Here is an 11006-nt window from a genome sequence, read left to right as displayed (position 1 = left end):
GGTAGGTTGGCATTACGTGTGATCAGACCAACTCAATTATTGCAAAGATTCAAGCAAAACACCTTGCATTAACAAGAATAAAGCAGATTAACATCTCAGAAGCTGGAAATCCAACTGTTACTAACTCACCATTTAATAGTTATAACTGGTGTTATTTGTATGCTCATTGTCAGCTTGAGCCTGCATTATAAGCTTTTTAAAAATTTGGCATTTATCTGGCATATTTACTCTCTATTAAGACCATTTCCTATGTATTAGGACTGGCATCTCAGGTTATTGATTGAGAATGAGATTCCCTGAGCTGCCAAGTCTCAATTACTCAGTTTTGCATCCTGAAGCATGTTATTCTTCCTTTCTCTTAAGCTTTGGACATCTTTGTTTAGGAACAATATTATCTGTCAATAATGTGCAGCTTTGTAATTACCGGCATTATTATTTGTACAAACGGCTAACATTTCGATAAGATTTTACCATTAGTTAAGAGCTTTACATGCGTTGTCACAATAGGCACAGTGGATAGAGTGCTGGGCTTGGAGTCAGGAACACCTGAGTTCAAATCCTACCTCAGACACCTCCTACCTATATGACCCTGAGCAAGTCACTTAAATCCTTTTGCCTCAGTTTCCTCAACTGTAAATTGGAGAAAATAATAGCATCTACTCACAGGATTGTTGTGAGGATAAGATGAGATAATATTTGTAAAGCACTTAGCATAGTGCCTGTACTATGTAATAGGTACTTAATAGATGTTTATTTCCTGATGCTTGTGCATTTAACCTTCACACTAACCCTGTAAGGTAAGTAGTGCAAGGGTAACTCTTTGCATTTTTGTAGATGAGAGAACTGAGGTCGACCAGTAATACTTTCTGTGTCATATATTTGCAGTGAGTCCCCTTTCAGTTCCTAGCTCCTCCTTCTTGGGCTCCTGGCCCTTCCAGGTATCTCTTCATTGGCTTTGGAATGACTGGTTAAATGGCTTGACTATAGTCACATACCTAGTGAACGGAAGAATTTGAGATTGCATCTTTTTCAGAATAACATACATTTTCATTTCCTTGAGAACAGGGACTACATTTGCCTTTTTTTAGATCTCCATGCTTATCGTTGTCGTCGTCATGGTCATACTTCATTCTCAGAGAGAACCAAAATGACATCAATACGCTAGAGTCAAGTCACAGTGTGTCCAACCATGGCTGATGAGACCAATACGAGCTTGGAATGCTCTACCATAGGTCAGGCACAAATAGCCCGTGTGAACTTTTGGGGTGGATTCTCCAAATTTGCACATCTTGCTTTTCTTTTGAGCTACTTTAACTTTTCTTTATTCATAGAACATAGCACCTTCTCTGATGAGGGCACACCATGCTGAGCCGTCTTGTGCCACTGTCTCCCATGTCACACAATCAATTCCAAAGTTCTTAAGAAAGACCTTGAGAGTGTTTAACATAGTAACTGGTACATAGTAGGCATTTAATAAATGTTATCAACTGATAGTAGGGTTGCTGATTTGCTTTGAAAACCATAATCATAAATGGGAAAGTTTTATTCCAAACATTTAAAATGAACTCTAATTTCTACATATTTGAGTAAAACAACTTTGGGGGAATCTGCCTATAACCAAAAATAAAGTCTATTTGATTGTAGAATTGCGACTTGTAGGAACTCATAAAGCAGGGCACTTCTACACTATTTCTTACTTGTGGACTCACATTATTAATTATAATTGCATTCATGTGTGCTGTAGAGTGTGCAAAGTGCTTTACAAACATTTTCTCATTTGATTCTCAAAATAACCCTAGGAGGTGGATACTATTACTATTCTCATTTTACAGATGAGGAAACTGAGGCAGAACAAGTCATTTGCCCAGGACTAAATAGCTGGGAAGTATCTGAGGCTAGATTTGAATTCAGATATTTAGGTTTTAGGTCCAATGCTCCATGCACTGTGCCCTCAGCTGCCTCACAGGGGCCTCATTTACTGATTTCAAAGTGTCTGGTGCCTCAGGCTCAACTTTCTTTGGTGCCCTTTCACAAATACTTTCCCCTTTAAAAGGGAAGCCAGTGTGAAATGGGAGTTTGACATGAAGAATTGCACCATGGCACACTGATATTTCCCCCCATTAAATCTATTCTTTTATGAAGAGATGCCTACATAGTCACAGTGAGAGTTATATGATCAATGTTCTATTCTCTTTAAAGCTACAGACTTGTACCTCAATAACATTTTTCATCGCAGCAGGAAGATACCTACAGGGTGTTCCTAAAGTCTGGACACATAGGCAAAAATACATATTTTCAAGAAATGAAATGAATGAAATTTTCAACAACATTTTATTTAACTGGAATATTAACAAATGACACCTTCAATATGATTTTCATTATTTGTGATGCAAAGGTTGGTGCACTTTGCAAGATTCACATGAACTCAATGCAATAACTCCACATTGCCATAAATTTTAGCACATTCACTCTTCATGCATTCAACCAAGTGTGTTGCATCTATGATTTTCATTGAGTACACCTTCTCCTTTAGCGCACGCCAGAAAAAGAAGTCGCTGAACAACAGAGAATCTTTGGTGAAATGGTTAATGAGATGTTAATGAGATTTCCTATGTGTCCAAACTTTAGTGACATGCTGTACAACGTGATGAAGATCTTTCTACAGGAAGAAATTCTGGCAAAATATGGTGTGGACCACCCCCTGCCCAGAGTATGCATTTCAGGAGACAACACTTGGGGAACTGGAGCAGCCTGGGTAACTCAAATGGTAAGATGCTCTGCCTTTTTAATTATTCCTGTTGGAATATTTTTTTATTTGGGTAATATATCTTAAATGATAATGGCATAACAGAATGAGTGCTGGGGAGAAGAGTCAGAAGACCTCGGTTCAAATTTCAATTCTGTTATTATCTGAATAGCCTTGGAGATGTCACTTACGTGACAGGGTCTCATTTTTCACATCTGCAAAATGGGAAATCTCAAAGTGTGGTCAATGAACTGTGTTCATTGATAATACTAAGATGCTTTCATTTCTAAAATACTGTTTCAATAGATATGACTCACCTAAAGAAAACCTCTTGGGGGTAAAGGGTGGGGACAGGGGTCTTCAGTAATTTTTAAGAGTCTAAAGGAGTCCTGAAGGCAAAAAGTTAGAGAACTGCTGGCCTAAATATGTATTTGATTCGTTTTAGTTCTAAAGTGCTGTGATGGTCCAATCTTGTAAGCAGCAGATACAAAGAACCAGCACATCCCATCTTTGTCACTAATAAGGTTTGTGTATTATAAAAAAGTATGTTAGCAAGTTGACAGATTGAATATAGAAGGCTTTTTCAAATAATCCTTTTTCTCTATTCTTTAATTTTATAGACATGTTGAATTTGATTCCACAAATATTTATTGGGTGTCTGTTGTGTGTTAATAGTCTTCTAGGTACTAGAGAAGGTACAATGCCCAGTGTCCTTTCTGTAGAATTGTGCTCTCTTCTTAGATTACAGGAATGGTCAGTCAACCAGCATTCACAGAGTGCACCATGCTAAGTGCTAGAGATACAAAAAAAAAAGGCAAAAAAAGCCCTCAAGGAGCTTACAGTCTGAACACAGCTTCTATCATTGTGAAGCTAATAAACACAACGAACTATGACTTTAAGGAAGTGATTCATTTTGGGAACCCGTTCTTTCAACTAAAAGGATATTCATCAAATTGCACAAACTCTCACCAGAAATTGCTTTTATATCCTAATCAACTCTATCCACATTAATCATGAACTAGACCAAACCTTGACAAAATCTGTCTGTCAAATTATTTTCATTCCCAAAGGATTTGAGATGTGGTTCAGTGCTGTAAGTAGGGGGCGCTAAGTATCAATAGACAGAAAGGGGGAAAGGAATAAATTTTCATTCAGTGCCTACCATGTGCCACGTACTGTGTAGACTCTTTAGAAAAGATTGTCTCATCTGATCCTCACTACAACCCGGTGAAGTGGGAGCTGTAGCGGACAGCTGAGGGCCAGGGCTAGGTGCAAGGTAATTGACCTAGGAAACATGAGTGGTCAGGAAAGAACATAGCGGGAGAACTGCTATGAGAAGGAAACTCAGGGGCTATCTACTTAATGCCTCTCATTTTTTATGCTGTGAATTGCAGATTAGTTGTTGATCTGTATTGGTACAGGGAATTTCCACACAGGGACTTGCCCACACTTACAAAGATCATTAATCCAGATCCAAAACAAAACATGCTTAGTGTACTGCACCCAACCTTCCCCAAACTCCCATGCCTTTGGAACAACGTGGAGCCCAAACTTAGCAACCTCCCCCCCCGCCAAAAAAAAGTATTTTGGGGGCAAAAAGCCATACTTGAACAGTCAACAGAAACAAATCCAGCAATGGAGAGCTCAAGTCCTGAAAAGTCTAACTGCTGCATGATGGGTAGTCAGTCTCTTGTGTAGAATGAAAGGAGTAATTTAATTGGAGAGTTTCTCATAAATAATCAACAAGCATTTATTGCATGCCTACTATGTGCTAGTCACTGCAATAAGCACTGGAGATACAAAGAAAGGAAAAAGACAGTCAATCCCTGATCCCAAGGAGCTCACAATCTATTGGGGAAGACAGCATGCAAATAACTATATAAAAACAAGATATAGACAGTATAAACTGAAGGTAATCAACAGAGGGAAGGCATTAGGACAGACATGGATTTTCATGGGAAAGCCTGAAGACGGAGAAGCACAGGAGGCTGAAGACACAAGAAAGAACAGAGAGAAGAGAAAGTCATCATGTCAGAAGTGAGAAGCATTAGGGGAGCTACCTGCAGGTGCTCTGGCTGGGAAGAGAGCATCAAAGAGACAGAGGTGACAGGGCAGCTTCACATTCTGGGGTAGGGGACAGTCACCTGACCCTCATTCCTCTAGTCTTCAGGGCATCAGTACATGGCTAAAGACCTCCAGTACCATCTGGAGAGGCATTGTACTTCCCCAGGGTTTTGTTTAACCTCTCAACAGTCAGTGGCCCAAACTCCCCTGGTGAAAGATCTCTGAATGCTTTCCTTAAAACTCAAGCAAAGTATGGCCTTTCCTTAATTGTATGCAACACCAGAAATGTGTGTTAGTTGCTTCCTCAAATGCCCACAGAATGTAACACTTCATATTGCTACAGGTGGGGTTTAGCCAAAATTCCCACTGTATAGGAGCTATGTACCTCTCTCTTAGGTGGGAGACACCCCATTTATCTCTTTTAGGTTCCCTCCTCCAACCTACTCCCACTTTTAAGTCTAAAATTCCAGCGACAGACCAACACCACACACTTGCATTCAAATTCTCAAGGTCCTATGTGCAACCCTGTTGAGCTGAAATACACTTCCCCTACTCACCATTCTAGTTCTTAAGCTTCCATCCAACGTCTTTTCTATCTACAGAACCAACCACTCATGATGATGACAGTTTGGGATGTTAAGCACAACAATTTGCTTAACTATAAGGCAAAAGCAATAATAATAGGAATATTATTATAGAGACCAATGTCGTTGCTGTTGTTGCGTGATTTCAGTTGTGTCTGACCCTTCATGACCCCCTTTGGGGTTTTCTCAGCAAAGATACTGGAGTAGTTTGCCATTTCCATCTTTAGCTCATTTTACAGATGAAGAACTGAGGCAAACAGGGTGAAGTGACTTGCTCTCGGTCTCCCAGCTACTAAGTATCTGAGGGCAGATTTGAACTCACAAAGATGAGTCTTCCTGATTCCAGGCCCTACAGCCTGCACCACCTAGCTGACCAGATACTGATATAGCAGAGCAAATACATAAACAATATACATATGAACCAATATCACACTCTCCCACCAATATGCCCAATAGCCTCAGTGAAGAGCAGGTACACACTTATGGGAACCCAGCAGAGAAGTATATGAGGCAGAGAAAATTCATGCCCTTAGGATAACTCAAGTCTAGCTTGCAGGCATCAATACTATTGGTTCATTTAGGAACCTCTGCACAACAGGAAAGTGCTTCTCTGCTCATTGATTGACTTTTGGTACTCATAATTCTTCAGCTGGGGGAATCCTCTTCTCTAAAACAAGCACAGTTTATAAAGGTTTATACCTTTATAAAGGTTTTCCATTAACTATCACTCATAAAAGGGTTTTTAGAAAGTGTTGGCTTTTCATTTGAATAGCAATTCTCATTAAGATGGAGAACTGAAAAGTGATTTGTTTTTAATCAAACTGGCTATCTCTGCCCAAAACAGACCAACATGACCAGTTGGAGGATGAATTCCATGGGTCTCACTTCTTCATTAAGCCACCATTCACTTTATGTGTTCACTGTAAGTTAGTAAATCTTTAACTTAGTGGGCTAAATGAGAATTTATAAAGAGCGGGTGCATACATGGATTCTGCTCATTAGAAATTATTTGTTCTGAGACTACATTTGTTAAGTTGTTTTAAACTCAGGACATTTTTCTAATAAAAACAATACTGTACAATGGGTTAATGAGTTTCTCAGTCCAGTCAACAAAAGCCCACTTGAAAGAACTAATCTCAGAGCATATCTTGCTTCTCTGGAGGAAAGCATTCCAAATTCCCAAGTAGGGTTCCTAAGATCAATTAATCAAAAAAAACAACATTCATAAAGCACCTACCAAGTACCAGGCACCATGCTAAGCACTGAGGAAACAAAAAAAGGCAAGAAATAGTCCATGACCTGCAAGAGCTTACAATCTAACTGAGGAGAAAACATGAAAACAAATATATACAAAGTAAGTTATATACAGAATAAATAGGAAATCATTAAAAGAGGGAAGGCACAGTAATTAAGAGGGGTTGGGTAAGGCTTTCTATAGAAGGTGGAACTTTGATTGGGTCTTGAAAAGTAACCATGGGGGTCACTAGTTAGAGTGGAAGAGGATGAGTATTCCAGGCATTGGGACCACCCAAGAAAATGGTTCCAAAAATGGAGTATATTATATGTGTGAAACAACCAGGAGTCTAGTATCACTATAGATAGGAGAGTACATGGTGTGAAATAAGATCTAAGAAAACTGTAAACTGCTGAAATATATAAGATGAAAAGAGAAGAGGGCCCAGGACAGAACCTTGAGGAACCCCTATGATTAGAGGGCATGATTTGGAAGAGGATCCAACAAAGGAGACAGAGAATGAGTGGTCAGATAGATGGAAAGCATCAAGAAGAATCGAGTTGAGATCTCACATCTGACACTTGTTCAACATGTCCAAAATGCTATTCATTATCTTTCCCCCTAAACCCTCCACACTTTCAAACTTCCCTATTACTCTCAAGGGCACCACCAACCTCCCAGCCTCCCAGGAGCAAAATGTAGTTGGCATCCATCCTTTGCTCCTCGCTGTCTCTTACCACTCATATCCAATCTATTGTCAAGGCCTATCAATTTGACCTTTGAAACATCTCTCAAATATGTCCTCTGCTACCACAGTTACCACTCTGTTATCACCTCATCACCTCATACTTAGATTATTGCAATAAGTTACTATTGAGTCTTCCTGCCACAGGTCTCTCTCCACTCTAGTTGTCTATCTTCTATTCATCTGCCAATAATTTTCCTAATGCACAGGTCTGATCATGTTACTCTTCTATTCAATTAACTCCAATGGCTCCCTAGCAACTTCAGGATCAAAAAGAAAATCATCTGGCATCCAAAACTACTTATAATAACCCCTTCCCCAACCTTTCCATTCTTCTTACATCTTATCCTTTCCACATCCCAATGTACCTTTTAAAGCAGGGAAGCTGGCCTCTGGTTGTTTGAAGAAGAAGATACTCCATTTCTCTGCTCTGAGCATTTTCTCTGGCTATTCACCTTCTCTGGAATTCTTTCCCTCTTCATCTCTGCCTCCTGGTTTTTCTGGATTCCTTCAAGTCCCATCTAAAATCTCATCTCTTGAGGAAACCTTTCCCAATCCCTCCTAATTCTAGTGCCTTTCCTCCATTAATTATTCATTAAAGACTTTAGCCTGAAAGACCCAGGATCTCCCAATGCATCCTGGGCCATCTCCAGTCATCCTGGTGAACATCAGGCCACTGGACCCAGATGGCTCTGGAGGAGAAAATGAGGCTGGTAACCTTGGCCAGCCTTCCCTCACTGAAATCAAAGTTAACTGCAAATCTTCTCATCATTTCCCTGATGTCATGGTCTTCTTCAAGAATGAAGGACAAACACAACAACTATTTTTCCTTTATGTAGCTTATTTGTACATATCAGTTGGCTTGTTTTCTCCCCATTAGACTCTGAGTTCCTCAGAAGCAGGAACTTTTTTTTTACTTTTGTGTCTTCAGCCCTTAGCATGTGCCTGGCACATAGTAGGTGGTTAAAAGTGCTTATTGACTTACTACGTATACATATACAAGTTATCTCTAAGGCTATACTGGAAGCACCTCAAGGGTAAGAAACTGTTTCACTTTTGTCTTTGTATTGCTATCCAGCTCCTAGAATAATACCTGGCACATTGAGAAGAGGCTTAATAAATATTTAATTGGTTGAGAGCTCCAAAGGCTCCATGGTGCTTCTTATTCCCTTCCTTCTGGGTCATATTCTTCTATCTTCAAGTCTTCTGACATAAATGTGAAACTCCTTCTGTCTTCCAGGATTCTTTTTCCTCTTTGCTTTGCTCTGGAAGCATTGATTGCCTTCATGGAACACTACATTCTCAGTAAGCAGAAGAATGGAGATTCTCCCTTCCACCCTTTCAGCTTCTCCAGTAGGAAGATCTACCTACTAAGGCCCAGGTAGTTGAAACTCAGCATTGTCAGGAACACCACCATTTGTAACCATAGATCAGCATATCAGAATATAGTCCAATCTCTGCAGGTCACTGGACTATTCCCCTTACCTTACATACTTCCTGAAATTGAGAATTTCATTTCTCTCTGGTTCTTCCCTGAATCTGAGTTGGTCGGAAAGAATCTCAAAGGTGACCTATTCTAACCCATAATTTCAGGGGATTTACTTCTATAAAACCCCCAATAATAAGTGGTCTATCTGCCCTTGCTTGAAGAGTCCTCATCAGTGCTAACTCTCGCAGATGACTGCCATGAAAGCTCCAGGATGCCCAGTCTTGTTGGCTGCCACAAGGACTCCATGGCTTAAAGTTAATGAGTGAAATTTTCTCTCCTTAGCTAATAGACTTTCCTACCTTCTGCTTCTCTCCCCTGGCTTTAGTTGTGATCTGGTGCTAATTATAAATCAAGGACAACCAAGCAATGACCACTTCCACTATAGAGGTGATTTTACAACCAAGGACTGAGGAACCAAGAAGAAGCAATGTATGGGACTTTGGAAAGAGAAGAGGCTCTGAAGTCAGAGGGTCTGGATCTAGATTCCACTTTGGATGCTTACTGCCTATGTGACCTTGGGGCATGTCACTTCACTTCAAATTCCTGGCCCTCAGTTTCCACATCTGTACAAAGGTCATGTTGGACTAGATCTCCTCTGAGATCCATTCCTGCTATATCATTGACGCTGAGATCCATTGAGTGGAATTTAGAAAATAAAATAATTATAAACAGCTTCTATAGTTTCACCAATAACAGATAAGGGCAGACTAAACTCATTTCCTTCTTTGATAGGATTTTTAAACTAGTTAATGAGAAAAAGAAAGGCTGTGCATATAATTTACCTAGCTTTTAGCAAACCTTATGATAAAATATCTCCTGTCATTCACACAAAGATGGACTCATAGATTACATGCCCATGCAATCTCATGGCTTCAGAACTGCTTAGATGGTGGCACTCAAAGTGTAGTAGCTAGTGGCTCCATACCAGTGAGGCAGGAGGTCTTCAGTATAGTCCCCACAGGGCTCTGTGCTTGACCCTATGATGCTCAGCATCACATCACTCATTAATAATAAATGATTTGGATGAAGACTTAAAAACAATAGTAGAGACAAGTTAATTTCACTTTCACAAAATCTCTCAATCCCCCTTATCTCCACTGATACTGCTGCAACTCACTAATCAGCGCTAATCACCTCATAGCTAGACTATTACAATGGCTCATGGGTAGGTCTGCCTGCCACAAGTGGCTCCCACTCCATTACATTGTTCATTCAGTTATCAAAGTGATTTTCCTAAAATTCAAGTCACCACACACACACACACACACACACACACAATAGACTCCTATAGCTCCCTATTACCTCCAGAATCAAATATGAAGGCTTATGTTGGGCACTCAAATCCCTTCATGGCCTGACCCCTGCCTACCTTGCCAATCTTCTTACATCTTATTCCTCCTCATGTGATCCAGTAACACTGTCCCACTTGCTAATCATTGAACAAGACATTTCTCTTGACTCCAGGCATTTTCACTGGCTCTCCTCAATGCCTATGAATGTTCGTCCTTCTCATCTCCACCTCCATGGCTTCCTTCAGGTCTCAGCTAAAATCCCTCTTCTATAGGAAACCTTTCCCAATCCCTCTTGATACGAGTGTCTTCCCTCTAGTGATTATCTCCAATTCATCCTGTATATAACTTGTTTCCACATAGTTGTTTACATGTTGTCTCCCCCTTAATATTGGAGTGCAGGGACTAATTTTCACCTTTCTTTTTAACCCCAGGACCTAACACAGTGCCTGACATACAACAGGAGTTTAATAAATGCTCAAGGATTGACTGAGAGAAATTAAATAAACAGTTTTGCAGATCAAGCAAAACTGGGACAGATAACTAAAGATCTGTATGGCAGGCCCTATACAAAAAGATCTTGACTAGCTTAGAGCCTTGGAACGAATTCAATAAGATGAAATTCAATAGAGACAAAAGTAAAATCTTGTGTTTGGGTACAAAAAATCAATTTCAGAAGCATACAATGGAGGAAACAGTTTGTATTTGTTCTGAGAAAGATCTGGGGGTTTTAGGGGAATGATAGTGCAATAAGACTCAGCAATGAGAGGCTGCAATTACAAAGAGCATGGCTTCCAGAAATATCAATGTGGGAGTCCCACTGTACTCTATTCTCATCAGATGTCGTCTGGAAGA

This window comes from Trichosurus vulpecula, chromosome 4 (assembly GCF_011100635.1).
Source record: "Trichosurus vulpecula isolate mTriVul1 chromosome 4, mTriVul1.pri, whole genome shotgun sequence".
NCBI lineage: Eukaryota > Metazoa > Chordata > Mammalia > Diprotodontia > Phalangeridae > Trichosurus > Trichosurus vulpecula.
This window is presented reverse-complemented; position numbering follows the sequence as displayed.